The 15,768-nt window shown below is 36.3% G+C and overlaps 1 pseudogene; it reads right to left on the bottom strand.

Annotated features, from left to right (window-relative positions):
- Nucleotides 1-2,023: 2,023 nt before the first annotated feature.
- The window catches only part of LOC123241297, a 101,459-nt pseudogene continuing 87,714 nt past the window's right edge, over nt 2,024-15,768 (bottom strand).

The raw sequence follows: 15,768 nt of genomic DNA, 5'->3' as shown, positions 1-15,768 counted from the left end.
TTTGAGTGAAAGGGAAGCCGTGAGAAAGCTGTTATACAATGATTTTACCCTCTGAGTTTCATGAGTATCCAGTCATAGCAGGTGTTTAAACATTTGTGGTTTCTTTTTACTTTGTTAGGTAACAACACATGGAGTATGTAAGCAAACTAGACCAAATCTCCTCTGGAAGACAGTCCATTGCATTAGCAGATATGGAGATTCTATAAACCAAGGAGTATTTTTAGAAATTCTCCCTCTTGGAGGAATTCCTTGAACTGGAAGCAATGAAGTGGTTGAGTAAATCTATAGAGTTACCTTTTACTCTGAAAAATGTTAAACTTCATTGTCATAACTTTCTATTATTTCTAACTACTATCTCCTCTGTAAAAAGGGGAAGGATGTTTTGGTTGCTAGGTGGGGACTGATAACATCACATTTCAAATGAGATAATAAAATTCAAGATTAGGGGAGAACTTAGAGGTCAATTAATCTAATCCCATCATTTTACAAATGAAGATAGATAACACAAGTCATCTGAGGTCACACCAGCAATAAAAAAGCAAAGCCAGAATTTGGAACTATGCCCAAAGAGCCCTAAAGACTGCCTGTCCTTGATCCAGTCATACCATTGCTGGGTTTGTACCCCAAAGAGATCGTAGGGAAAATACGTGTACAAAAATATTTATAGCCACACCTGTGGTGGCAAAAAACTGCAAAACAAGGGTATGCCCGTCAATTGGGGAATGGCTGAACAAATTGTGATATATGTTGGTGATGGAATACTATTGTGCTCAAAGAAATAATAAAATGGAGGAATTCCATGTGAACTGGAATGACCTCCAGGAATTGATGCAGAGTGAAAGGAGCAGAGCCAGAAGAACATTGTACACAGAGACTGATACACTGTGGTAAAATCAAATGTAATGGACTTCTGTACTAGCAGCCATGCAATGACGGTGGACAATTCTGAGGGATTTATGGAATAAGAACGCTATCCACACTTAGAGGAAGAACTATAGGAGTGGAAACACAGAAGAAAAACAACTGCTTGAACACATGGGTCCATGTGGACATGATGGGGAATGTAGACTCTAAACGACCACACCAATGCAACTATCAATAATACGGAAATAGGTCTTGATCAATGACACATGTTAAAACCAGTGGAAATGTGTCTCGGCTATGGGGGGTGGGAATTGGGGGGTGAAGGGGAAAGTAAGAACATGAATCATGTAACCATGAAAAATTTTTCTAAAATATAAAATTTAAAATTCAAAGCCAAAATTTGAATTCATATCTTTGGACTAAAAATCTGGTGTTGTGCCCTCCCCATAAAATCTAGAACAATTAAAGTCGAACCTTTAATTCCCTTGATCTAGAGTATTTTGCTGTTGTTGTTGAGTTGTTTCACTTGTGTCCAACCCCATTTGGGATTTTCTTGGCAAAAACACTGGAGTTAGTTTGCATTTTCGTTTTCCAGCTAAAGTTTTACAGATGAGGAAATTGAAGCTGGATCAAATGACTTGCTGAAAATCATACAGGTAATAAGTGTGTCTAAGTCCAGATTTGAACTCAGAAAGTTGAGTCTTCTTGACCATAAGACCGGCACTCTATCCATTGAGTCACCTACCTGTCCCTCAAAGACCTAGACTATAGTACTATGTTTTTTTTTTTCTAATTGTAGACTTTTTATTTTGCATTAATAGAACAATGGTAATCACAGTTGTATTCAGAGCAACATCAACCACAGTCAAATTTAAGTTCCTAAAAGTTTAGCTTGCCAGGAAAGGTATCACAAGCATATAACTATTTATAATTTATCAATAAACCACTAAGTTAAACTCCTAGTATAAATAATCCACTTGTGTTGTTGTCTTAAATGTAGTTACAAAGAAAACATCACAGGAAAGTTAAATACATAGTTAACAGAACAAGATTTTCAAGGTCACTTTCACAAAACTTTGGTCCATTTGTGGTCTATGTAAACATCTGCCCTGGCACATTTACTCCTGCAAGTGACAAAGATCAGGAAATCAATAATTCATTAAAAGCATTTCTGGTGGACAATAGAAGGACCAGACTGATCATATTTGCGCATGCTGATCCACATCTACTGAAAGGTAGAGAGAAGAGCCAAAATGGAATATTCAATCCAGTCAGAGTGTTTATGCTCAGGTGGGGCAATAATTTTGATTTCATAGTACTTGGAACCAGTATTGTAATCTTCTGCATTCTGTCAGCAATGCCAAAATACAAAGAGGTACCACCAGATAACACTGCATTGACATAAAGATCCTTTCAGATATCATCACCCTTCATAATGGAATTGTAGGTAGTCTCATGAATCCCACAGGACTCTATTCCCATGAAAGAAGTCAGGAAGATAGATTCAGGGCATTAGAACCTCTCCATTGCCAAGGGTAATGACCTGACCATCAGATTGCTCATTTTATTCTCCAAGAAGGAAGAAGAAGCTAAAGTGGTCATTTCTTACTCAAAGTCCAGAGCAACGCAATACAGCTTCTCTTTGATGTCCCTCATGATCTTCTTCTCAACTGTTATGTTGAAATGGTACCCTTTTTCAGTGAAAATCTTCATGAGGTAGTCAGTGAGATCCCACCCAGCAGTCTAGACATAGGATGGAATGCAAAAGGGTATAATCTTCATAGATGTGGATAATGTGGATGACTCTATCCCCAGAGTCCATCCCAATACCAATGCTACAACAAGAGACAGAGTGTAAAAGCACTATGTAGATGGCACATATATATATATATATATATTGCTGGGCATTGAAGGTCTCAAACACAATCTATTTCATCTTCTCTCTATTGGCCTTTGGATTCATAGAAGCTTTGGTGAACAGAACAGGTACATGCAAAAAAAGAGATAAAAAGCCTGAATTCTTGGAACTGTTTGGTGGGAGGGGAAAGAAAGGAGGAAGATCTCAGATCCCCTCTTCTATCTAATGTGCAGAGTCTCCAGTGGATCCTAGAATCTCTGGGTGGGCTGGGGCACTAGTCTGAGGGAGTGCCTCACTGGCACAGCTGTGCCAAACTCAGGCCCCACTAGGGCTTCTCTCAGCTTATTGTAGAAAGTAGGATGCCAGATTTTCTCAAAGTCATCCCATTCAGTGACAAGTGGATACTTCCAGGTAAGGATGCCCCTTTTACTCAGGCCTCATCACCTATATAGCTTTCTTTTTGCCCCATTCCAATAATGACTCCTCAGGACCTAGAGTGACTCACAGTGGAAGAGAACATAGCCCAACGCGATCATCTCTAGTAAAGCCAACCTTGCATGTGCTGTGGCTGTTGCCTACTACAAAGGCAACAATATCTTCATCAACCATTTTGGAAAACACCTGTAAAACTCATCCTGGCACAGCCCAGATCTCTGTCTCATACCAGAGGATGTCTGCAACTGGGAAGCCTTATAGCACTATTAATAAAGTCTACACTAATATTTTATTGACTTTTTTTTTGTTCTGCAATTTCATGATACAGTTGTCTCATTTTGCTTGTGATCACCTAAACCTCCAGGTCTTATTCGTATAATTCTCTTCTAGTCACACTTTCACATGTTACACTTATGTTGCTAGTTTTCTCAACTTAAGGTCTTTACATTTCTCCCCATAAAATTTCATCCTATTGTATAACAGATATACTAAAAAAGTTTAGAAGGAAGCCTGGCAGGGAATTCTGGGAAGATGGTGGCTTAGAAGCAGCACGGTTCCAGACTTCCAGAAAGCCCTTCACCACCAATCAAGGACAAAGGGCTCAAAGGGAACAGAAAACCAAATCTGACAACAGAATGGAGCAGGGGGATGCTCCAGCTGAACCCAACTTAAAAGGTACATGCAAAAAAAGAGATAAAAAGCCTGAATTCTTCGAACTGTTTGGTGGGAGGGGAAAGAAAGGAGGAAGATCTCAGATCCCATCCTCTATCTAATGTGCTGAGTCTCCAGTGGATCCTAGAATCTCTGGGCAGGCTGGGGCACTAGTCTGAGGGAGTGCCTCACTGGCACAGTTGTGCCAAACTCAAGGCTCTGATCACAGACAGCAGGGAGGCTGCTGGGGGAGAAACCCAGAGAAGGTGACATATGCTCCATCTTGTGCTGCCCCCACTTTCTCTCGAGGTTTTGACCTTAGGGCACTTAGATCAACCCCACCTGGCTTAATCCTATCAATACAGCAGACAAGAAGTCTTCAGAGGGCAGGGAAGCTCCAACAACCCTCCCCCACAGACTAAAATGAAAGTAGCCAAATTCGCTTCTTTAGCTTTTACCACCAGCTGGGAAAAATCTGGCCTCAGGTCCTACTAACCTAATTAATCAACAAAACAGAGAAGAAGCCCTCCCAGGACTGAATAGCCCAAACCCACAGATTAAAAAAAAATGATCAGAGGACCAAGATTGCAGCCAATTATAGAGGAGAAAGAAGGAAAAAAATATGAGTAAACAACAGAAAAAGAAAAAAGAAACCACAATGACAGCTTCCATTCAGAAACTGAACAAAAAGCAAATGGATCAGAAGAAGATAAAGGAACATCAAGAAAAAACATAGAAATTTCAGTGAAATGGACACAGACTTTGGAAGAACTTTAAATTCAATTAACTCAAGAACTCAAAATTCAATTAACTCAAGAACTCAAAATTCAATTAACTCAAGAACTCAGAAAACAATCAACAGAAGCTGAAGACAATTGGGAAAAGGAAATACATGAACTAAAAAAAGAAGATAATGTCTTAAAAACCCAATTTGACCAGCTGAAAAATGAAGCAAAGAAGGTGAAAGATGATCTGCAAAGAAAATCAGACCAGAAGGAGAAGAATGATCAAAGAGCCAGGGATGAAATTCAGTCTTTAAAAATTAGAATTCAACAACTAGAAGCAAATGACTTCACAAGGTAGCAAGAATATACAAAACAAAATGAAAAAATGAAAAATTTGAGGAAAATATGAAACACCTTGACACAACCACAGATCTGGAAAAGAGGTCTTGAAGAGACAATTTAAGAATTATTGGTCTACCAGAACATCATGACAAAAGCAAAAGCCTAGACATCATCCTACAGGAAATTATACAAGAAGGAAGCCTGGAAAATATTGGTTAGATCCTCCATAGTATTTTATGGGAGAGCAAACATGAGATTTGCATAGGCTGAAATATTAACAGGTTGAAATCTGCACCAATGACAACAATATTCATATCAAAAAGGGGATATCAGTCAGAGATTTGAAGAAGTTAGAATTCCATTGCATTCAATTTGGCCCAACATCCTAACTCTCTGAGATTCTGCTGTATTCTGATTATTTGTGAACCAACATATTAGCTATCCCAATTCAAAATACCCTTGCTGGTATAATCCACAACTATCAACAAAAAAAGTCTTCAAATATTTACTATATGCCAGATATTGTGGTAAGTACTGAGGACACAAAGAAAACTCTAAAAAACAAACAAACAAAGGAAACAAGAAAAAAATTTCCTGTCCTTAAAGAATTTTATTTCCAACAGGGGAGGCATTGTGTGTGTGTGTGTGTGTGTGTGTGTGTGTGTGTGTGTGTTTGTGTGTGTGTGTGTGTGTGTGTGTGTGTAGCATAAGGGTAAGATGACTTTAGAGAAAAAGGCAATAATGGCGGGGAGAAGTCTCTAGTAGAAGTAGACATTAGATTTCAGTCATGAGGAGGACCAGAGATCCTAAGAGAAGAAAGTGAAGGGTGGTACATCATGTGTGTGTGTGTGTGTTTGTGTACGTAAGAAAAAGAGAGGCAGAGACAGAAAGAGACACAGATACAGAGTCATAAGAATAGATCAAGAGACAAGGAGACATAGAAGGACAGTTGAAGAAAGAAAAATAGAGATATACAGAGCGTACCAAGTTTTCTATAATCTCTGAACCTCAAAGCAGCTGGAACAAAGGGTGACATTTGAAAAATGGAAACCATATCCCCAGTAAATAGGGTATTAGACATGGAATAAGATAAATTTTGTTCTTGCCCATCTAAACCTTACATTCTAGAAAGTATCCAACTACTTTAAAGAGAGATGTATTTTAATGGCTTATTTTCACATCAGTTCAAAATTGTGAATTGATATAATAGGGAGCAGCACAAGTAAGAGAGGAAACTTTTTGACAAAAATGAGAGCTGTGAGATTATCAACATCAAAGCTGCTTTTGTGTTTGCTTTGTTTTGCTTTGCTTTGCTTGTTTCTAAGAAGTAGGACAGAGAAAGAAAGAAGTCCTCTAGCCCTAAGGAAATTGGGTGCTGGATCACTCTCTTATTTAGAAACTTAGTCTTGCTTCTGCATTGACAACATCTTCCAAGGGGCATGTTTCATGGCCACTCCTAAGGCCAAGAAATAGGCAGGCAATTTTTGTGAATTTTGTCAATTCTTTTATTTTTATAAAACCCCTACCTTCTGTTTTAGAATCAATATTAAATATTAGTCCTAAGATAGGAGAATGATACGGGCTGAATAACTGAAGTTAGGTGACTTGCTCAGGGTCACACAGTGAGGAAGTGTATTAAGCCAAATTTAAAGTCAGGACTTATCATCTCCAGGCCTAGATCTCTATCCAGTGAGTTAAATAGCTTCCCCTCTTTGCTCTTCATAAGTGGACTAGATAGATCTAGAATAATATTAAGATGTAGTTCCTATTTTTTTAACTTAAGCATTTCAAAAAGGAAAAGAAATTTTATGGTGTATAACTTTTTTTTTTTTTGGTAGCAGCTAGGTGGAACCAGGCCTAAAGTCAGGAAGATCTGAATTCAAATTAGTTCTCAGATATTTACTAGCTGTATGTCTCTGAGCAAGTCATTTAACTTTTTTTGCTTTAGTTTCCTCATCTGTTAAATCAGCTAGAGAAGGAAATGACAAACTACTCCAATATATTTGCCACAAACAAACAAACAAAAAATAACTGGGGGAAAAAAATAACTGGGGTCACAAAGATTTGGACAAGACTGAAATGACTGAAAAATACTTTATCCATAATTATTTTTGTTAAATGGGGAAAGGCTAAAGACTTAAAAAGAAAGCTAATCTTTGTCTTAGACATTATGAACCTTAATTAAAAGAATAATGAGAAGATCCTGGAATGGAATTTAATCATAGGCTACACAGGTGAGCCTATTTTTCAAAACAACCACTCTATGGCTGCCTCTTTTAGGGAGATGACTTTTGAACTTTTACTATTATATTTTGATGTTCTCATCTACCCCCTGTTGAGACATTCTTCTTCTTTAAAAGCCTATCTCAGGAGCCACCACTTCCTCATATAGCCTTTCCTGATTTCCCAAGCTAAGAGAAATTTTTTCTCCTCTCAATTCTTCTCTAGGCAATTTGTTTGTATCTTTCTTCTACTTCTATCACACTTTGTCTTATGCTTACTTGTGAAAAAATTATGACCAATAGAATCTGAAGGGTAGTTAGAGGCCATTTAATCCAGCTTTCTCAATGTATAGATGAGGAAACTGAGGCTAAGATTAAATGACTTGTTTGAGATCACATAGATCATAAGTGACAGAGAGAGGTTTAGTTTACAGGATGGCTGACTCCAAAACTGATACTCTTTTCTCTGTTTCTACACACACATACACTCTATCTATCTGTCTGTCTATCTATCTATCTATCTATCTATCTATCTATCTATCTATCTATCTATCCANCTTCCTCTATCTATCTATCTATCTATCTATCTATCTATCTATCTATCTATCTATCTATCTATCTATTTATCTATCTATCCATCCATCTATCTATCTAATGTATATATAAAACATTATATTATATAATTTATATTTATAGTCATAGTGTATAATCTGTTATACATAACAAATGTTTTAAGGATTTTTATTGTCAAATCTAACATGTTTAGATCACGATGTTTACTTCAGAGAAAAATGCTGATTTGGTAAATAATCAATAACTATTATTTAAACACATTAATATTTCAGGAAACAAGTTAGGCACTGGGAATACAAGTAGAAGGAAGGAAACCTTCCCTTCTCAAAAGGAGCTTTCATCCTTATGAGAGAGATGACATATGCATATAAAATAGATACAGCATAAATATGGAATAGATAAATGTAAATAATATACATACAAAATAGTCAAATACAAGGTAATTTGGGAGGGAAGTTAGGATCAGAAAAGTTTCATAGAGAAACCTTAAGATGTCACATGAAGTAAGAGAGGGACTCTATGAGATGGTGATAAAGAGGATATTTATTCTGGACATGTGGGATAACTGGTACAAAAGTATGGAAATGGAATGGAATGGTCTTGTGTGTGAAGAATGGAGAGACGGCCAATTTGAATGGATCACAGAGTGTGGAAGGGGAAGTCATGGCCAAAGAGGGTGGAAAAACAAATGCTTTCAGTTTGGTCAGAAAGGCACCACAGACTCATGGTGACCTTGAGGGCAGGAAAGTGACTTCATAAGCTCTTGCATCAAGTGAGGAATATGATCAAGAACACCAGCAATCCATTTGGTTGGACTTCTGGAGAAGCTAGATTTTTGTCACACTTTCAAGGGCACTTACCAAAGTCTTAAATCTATTGGCCATCATTTAAATTAAATTTTATTTAGATCAAATATAGAAGTTAGAGCTAAGACTATCTAAATAGTATATGAAAATGGAAGGAAATTTCAAATTAAAAAAATGGAAGGAAATTTCAAAAAATAATTCTGTCTGGCACAGATGGCATCTAGATGTGGTATAGTGGATGAATCGCTTCCATTCGAGAAGACTTGAATGTAGATTGTGCTCTAGACACTCACTAGAAATGTGATTCTAAGACATTGAATCTTTTTCAGCCTCAGTTTCATCACTTGTAAAATGGGAATAATAAATATTCTTAACTTACAATGATGAAATGAGATTTTTTTATGTAAAGTGCTTTATAAGCCTTCTATTCAAAGACCAATATTCAAAATTTTAAGTGTCTGTGATCTTATGAAGTTGGATGTTCTCTCTACTTTATAAGTGGAAGCTATGGATATATACATATATCATATATACATGTGTATTTATATCTGTATAATGGAGTTTTCTCTTGGAAAATTATAAAGATGTATTTGGAAAGGCCTCTGATGCCAGGAAACAACTCTATAGAATAGTCAACAACCAGTCGAGAGAGAGACAGAAACAGATCCAGAGAGACAGAGACAGAGACAGACAGAAAGAGAAGCCTTTTTAAAAATCTATAACCTTCTAAGAGAGATTCATTTGGGTAAATAGTAGCAGAGAGGGTGATGTGGCATGGTTTGGAACAGGTAAGATCTTCCTAAGTGGGAAAAGGATAAAAAATTTCCAAGGGGTGCTAGAATAAGGCCATGAATGCAGGAGAAGTTGAGGTGAGAAATAGATGATCTCATCTCTTTTTGTGTGGAGAGGTGGAATAATATGGATGTTAAACTCACTGTATTTTATTTCCCTAAAATTACTTATTTTTCTTTTTATTATTATCAAGAAGGTGTATTTTTCTGGGTATATGAGAAAGAAAGCTGACAGAGCGACAGAAGGAGGAAGAGAGAGAGAGAGAGAGAGAAGAGAGATATGAGTTGGATGGATGGATGGATAGAAATAGATAAATAGATACATAGGTACATAGGAAAATAAAAAAGGCAGATATAGAAATAGGTGTCACATATCTATATACAAATGTGTATATATATATATATGTAAAATACATATATGTGAATATGACTTAAAGGAAAAAGATACCAATAAAATTTCAAATTTAAAAAATGAATTGTCTGGTGCAAATAGTATCTAGATAAAAGGAGTAAATGAATCAGTCTGAATGTTGGCATTATTTCATTGCTCATTTTTGTTGTCAAAAAGTGTATCTGAAATAGCTTAATGTATATCGTCAACAGATGTAAAACACAAAGCATTCTTCTGCTCAGTGTCAGTTCTTTGAAAGTTACATAGGTTTTTTATTGCATGAGCACTGCATATTTTCCAATACTTAAGCAATCTATAATTTTATTAATTAACAGAGATCATAAATGCTCCCAAACATTTATAGACATTTGAATGACTTGATGGGGACAAACCACTTCATCATCTGGTAATCAATTCCTCTTCCTCACTCCATATGAGTGAGTGAACTTTGCATAATTGGTCCTTCTTAATTCAAATCCTCCAATTTTTCTTATGTCCTAGAGCTAAAAAGCCTTTGATTATAGGCCATGTGAGGGCTACCCTAGCTTAATCCAGAGAGTACTATACAAGTGTGTGTGTGTTTGGGGGTGGGAGTGGGGTGGGATGCATGGGATGATAATTATAAAGTAGGAACCTACATTGTATTTTTTAGCCAAATGCCTCTTAAGTCCTGAATTCTAGATGGCAGATGTAAATGTTTCTGCCTCTTAAGGGAATGACATTGCAGAAGAAAAAACAACAACAAAAAAAACCAAAAACCCTTGTTTAGGAAGAAGTATTAAAAAATCACTTTCTCTTCTTAAGTAATGAATATACAGTCTGCACCCAGCTCATCATTGCAAACTGCTGAGTCATTTGCCACTTGAAATGAATTGAGGGCTGTTAAAGGTTTTATAGAAGATTTCATTAAATATGTATTGAGCCGGCTTAAGATGGAAATTGTTATAAAAACTGGCAACAGTTCAAACAGCAAAACGTTTCAGTTTATGACGGAGATATTTTACTCCCTCCTGGATCCTGTCCTCCATTAGCCCATTCAAACTGGCAAGGCTAGAGTAATCTGTATGGGGTACCATAATTGCTGTTGCTGCATGCGTGGCTGGTCTGAGAGCCAACTAAAACATTGTGATTCCATCCAGGTGCTTATTCTCCCGTGCAGCATCGCTCTCCCTGGGTTCTCTGTTAGTCTAATAGGCAGCAGCCTGGTCATGTCCATGGAGATGGGGTTTGATATCATTTGTGGGTGGGCTTAAAGTAAATATGTGTTTGTGGGAGGAGTGATATTAGGGAGGGGTGATAGTCAATAAAAAAGAATGTATAGATTTTTGGTCTATACCTGTGATTTCATCAATATGGGGAAGGGGGGTTCCTGGCATGGAGACTCCCCTCCCTGTTGCAAACTGTTCACCCATATGTGGCTTATACTTTTAGAGAGTTGCCCACAGCACTGAGAGTTTGATTTGTAGTAGCCCCAAGGAAGGTTTCACTATGCTTACAGAAGATGGGATTATAGAACTACTTATCTTCAATTACAAAAATCAATGTCATTTTAGTACCTTCAGGAAAGTCTGCAGAAAATTAAAGATTTAAAAAAAGAATGACGCCTTATCCTAACACTCTATTTTTAATATATTTTTAAAATTTGAATATATGTATTTGTTTGTTACATTAAAATACCCATTTAATTCTTTCCCCTTCTTTCCTGTCCCCATTAAAAAGGCATCATTTGACAAAAAAAAAAAAAATATATATATATATATATATGTACCTATAAAGCTATGCCTTATTTATTTCCATTTATCAGTTCTTAGGAGGTGGATATACATGTCATTAAATTATAATCATTTAAGGTCTCCTATAAAATAATAGTACCTATCCCAGCAAGTTATTTAGGAAATTCTCCGGATAAGATCTTTTTTTGCTAAATATTTTAATGCCTCTGATCCTTGCTTTCCAGAAGCTCATTTTAATCTCTTTTTTGGGCGGGTAGGGTAGAGAGGGGGCAATCTTTGTTCACTTGAAGCAAGTCTTTGGATCCTCACTCTAGACCTAGAATGGTCTTTAGATCTAAATCTGAAAGGGGCCTCAGAACAAACCTTTATCTAATAGAGAAGAAGAATGAAACCCGAGGTGTGATTTGATTTAAATGATTTGCCCAAAGTCCCATGAGTTTAAAAAAAAAAGTAGAGCCAAAATGAAAAAAAAACAGCCCATAAAAGATAATTTAAAATAAAAGACTTAATAATATGTAATCAAGAATCAGAATATCCAGAACAAATGGGGAAAAAAGAGGAAGAATCATCCTCTTAGTGTTGGTTGTAGTTATCAAGGGAGACTTCAGGAATGAGGTGAGATTTAAAATGGGTCTTTGAAGCACTAGAAGGATTAAGATATTTAAAGAATAGTTTGCATTTTAGGGGGGGGATGAGTGGTAGGTTTTAAAGGTATGATCTATGTAGCTTTCTGGGGCTGAGCACATACTATAGATGGTGGTAATTAAGGTTGACCACCCAAGGTGGTCATAGCTCATACATTTATAGTTCTTTAGGGTCTGTAAATTGCTTTTCCTATAATTACCTTATTTGATCCTTATAATATTTACATGAGGTTGATTATCCAAGTTCTATTGATGAAAAAATAGAAGACAAAAAGTTTTCCAACATTACATAGTTAAGTAATGTCTAAGGCATGACTCAAACTGGAGGTTGTCCTGACTCCAATTTCAGTACTCTGTCCATGGTACTATTTGGCTAACTCTAGATGATGAAACCTGAGATACATAATAGCACTCCTACTGACCATAGCTAAAGGGTTTCTTCACACTGTCCTGGATGCTGTGAAATCAGGTGACTCAGTCAATGTAAGAAGGTTTAGTGGTTAATTGAACTAGGGAGGCTCTCTCAGCCTCCTCATCAATCACAGGCGATTTTCGATGGGGCTGGTGACGTAAACTGAGCTCCTAAAGTAAATTACACTTCAGCATTCACATGGCTGCTATTTTTAGCCTGTACAATATGTGATTTTCTCTCAAGGACAAGGAGATTGTTCATAAACTATGCATAGGTCATGATGGTGCTTAATGGAGAAATAACCATTTGTTAACAGAGCATTAAATGTTTAATAGTCCATTAGCATAAAACCTTTTTTTTTTTAAGTTGGGGATATTTTCCTATATATCCCATTCCACTGGCTAGATGAATGCTGCAGTATCGAAATTCATGGTAGTTCCTAATTTTTGACCCTACCAGAGTCTAGTAGGTTTTTCAACTCATTCTCCTGAAATGTCAGGTCTAATCACTTGATAATTATCAGTTAAACAGTTCATAGTACCTCTTCATGGGCCCTCTGCATAAACATTGAGAACAATTAGAGACTGAATCCCATTCGTGATCCCATTACACAAGATAGAAGAGGGAGGGAGAGTACTCCTTGTTAAAAAAAATAGAAGAGGCCTTTGAAAATTATAGATTTTGCCCTGTCAGAGATATATAGAGAAGCTAAGAACTCCTGGGTCCTGGTCCTGTTGTCTATTATTGAATTGCTAGGCATGAAGTCAGATTTACCCTCTATATGTTTTGAGAAGTGGCATTGATTACTCCTTGACCAATCTGAATCTCCTGTCATCCTTTAAGTGACTATATATCATCATTTTTCTTTTGAAAAAATTGATATCCTTTGTTTTTATATAACTTATTTCTGAATATCTCTCTCTTACCTTACCTACATGGGTGGGGAATCTTTGTTACAAAGATTAGAAACAGAAAGGGAAAAATATGAGGATGAATAAATCTGACCAGCATATGCTCTATCTCTGATGGTGTATGTTCCGCTCCATACCTATTTTCCTCCACCACAGCAAAGAAGGAAGAATAATATATGTTCTCATCTCCTTTTGGAGAAGGTCTTTATTTCTTTGCTACATGATTGAACACAGAATATGGTTCTCAAAAGTGATGAAGATGTGTTTTCTGAGGCAAGACGCATGATATGTATGTCTCAGATCATGTGGTTTAAAATGTCTTGGGTATCTCTGGAAAGTTTCCCGTTGCCTCAAAGAGAAAATGGAAGGGAATAGAATGGTAGAAAAACTTCAATACATTTTCCCTCCTCATGTCTCCACTTTACAAATGTTCCCAGAGGCTTTGGAAGGAGAGTACTTCAGAAAGATCAATAATAATTAGAATAGTGGGAGAAAAAACTCAGAGATCAAAAATTGAAGTTACCCTTTTAAATTAGACTAAATAGTGATAAGTAATAGATTCTAGAAGCCTACAGAATTTTAGAGGTGGAAAAGAACAGAGAATTCATCTAGTCCAACCTCCTCATTTTCCAGATGAGGAAACTGAGCCTCTAAATGAGTTAATGTACACACAGTTAGCTGTTGCCCAAACTGTGACTATAAACCAATTCCAATTCCTGGTAGTAAGCTCTCATTATTTTTCTTGTTATCAATAACAATCAGAATAATAATAGTTAAATTTTCTTTACAATGACCAGAAAAGCTTGAGGTCATTTGGTATTCTAGATGTAGAAAAATTGATACAAATCATGCTATTAAAATGTGAGTATGTTATAAATAAAAAATAAGAAAATATTAAAAGTACTGAAAAATGGCAAAGTGGAAGCTTTGGGACCAATGTTCATATTTTCTAAGGCTAACTGTAGATGTGTTTTAATTAACACCATTGCCACAATTACAATGTATAAAAAAGCCAGCTACTTGCATTTGTCATATCGACAAAATGAAGCATGTGCTGGTGCATGAGGCATTCTGCAAATACATTATTCATGCACCTGATACATCATAATATCATTTTTGCATTGGCTTCTATTAATCTTTCTTCACTTCAAATGCAAAATGATTTCCTTAGTGCCACGATAAGGCTACAAGTAGGAATGAGCTCAAGCCAAAGAATGCAAAAGTTAAGATTCTTAAAATAATAGTGATAATTTAGATTAATAATGAACTTATTCATAACCCTTGACTATGCTCATTTTGGGGGAAGATTTTACTCAAGGTATCTATTCTACTTCAACATTAGGAGGAGGGGAAATTTATATAAAAACAAGGTCCTGGCATTGAACCACTATAACAAATTAAATAATTTTGTTGCTTGATCACATTCCCATTAAAATGACCTCACTAGATGTGAAGTTAATACCTTACTGAGATGAGTGGGTGAAAAAAAAGGGGCATTTCATAAAACTGCTTCATGGAAGAAAACTGTGACCAGATCACATTCCTTTTTCACAATTCTCTTTTTCCTTTAAAAATGATAGCTAATGTTTTTTATAGCACTTGGAGGTTGATAGAATTCTTTATATATGTCAATTCATTTGCACTTTGTGAGGTAGATGGTGATTACTATCCCCATTTTATGGATGAAGAAACTGAGGCTGGGTAAGGTTAAGAATCACTTAAGCAATGACCAGTTACACAGCTATTATATGTATGAGGTAACATTTGAACTTAGGTGTTCTTGAGTGCAGGTTTAAAACGTGCACTACACAAAGATATCTCTGTCTGTTTGTCTCTCTCTGAGTCTCTGTCTCTATCTCTGTTTTTCTCTCCCCCTCTTTGCTTCTGCCTCGTTCTCACCTCAAAAAAGATATTAGTCCATTGTGTCCAGGAAATGCCAAGCAACAGAACAAGAACAAATTACATTGAATCGAGGATTTCATTGTAACAAGATTTTTAAGTATCTAGGATATGCTGAGCACTAGGAATAGGACTAGTGTGTGATTTAACTGTAAAAGGGAATACCAGATAAAAAAATACTCCCTATGAGTCAAATGACTTGCTTAGGATCCCTCAGAATTCTTCTCTATCCACTATGCCATTTTGCCTCTCAGTGGCATCAAAGAACCAATTTTTCTTTTTAATAAGATGGACCCTCAAAGAACTGACACACTGTACTGTGAAGGAGGAGCACAATTTGTACATAAGTAAGTAAATATATCTTGAGGAGAGAGAAAGAGCTCTAAATATGATAGAGAGATGCAAATTGAGGAAGGCTTCTTGGTGAAGGTGGTCTCTGAGTTGACCTATGAAGGAAGAGAAAAATGATGAAAGGAAATATTCAGCACATAGGGAAATGATAATACCAATA

Source organism: Gracilinanus agilis, chromosome 3 (genome assembly GCF_016433145.1).
Source record: "Gracilinanus agilis isolate LMUSP501 chromosome 3, AgileGrace, whole genome shotgun sequence".
Lineage (NCBI taxonomy): Eukaryota > Metazoa > Chordata > Mammalia > Didelphimorphia > Didelphidae > Gracilinanus > Gracilinanus agilis.
The sequence above is the reverse complement of the archived record's forward strand: the minus strand, read 5'-3'. Positions and strand labels throughout refer to the sequence as shown.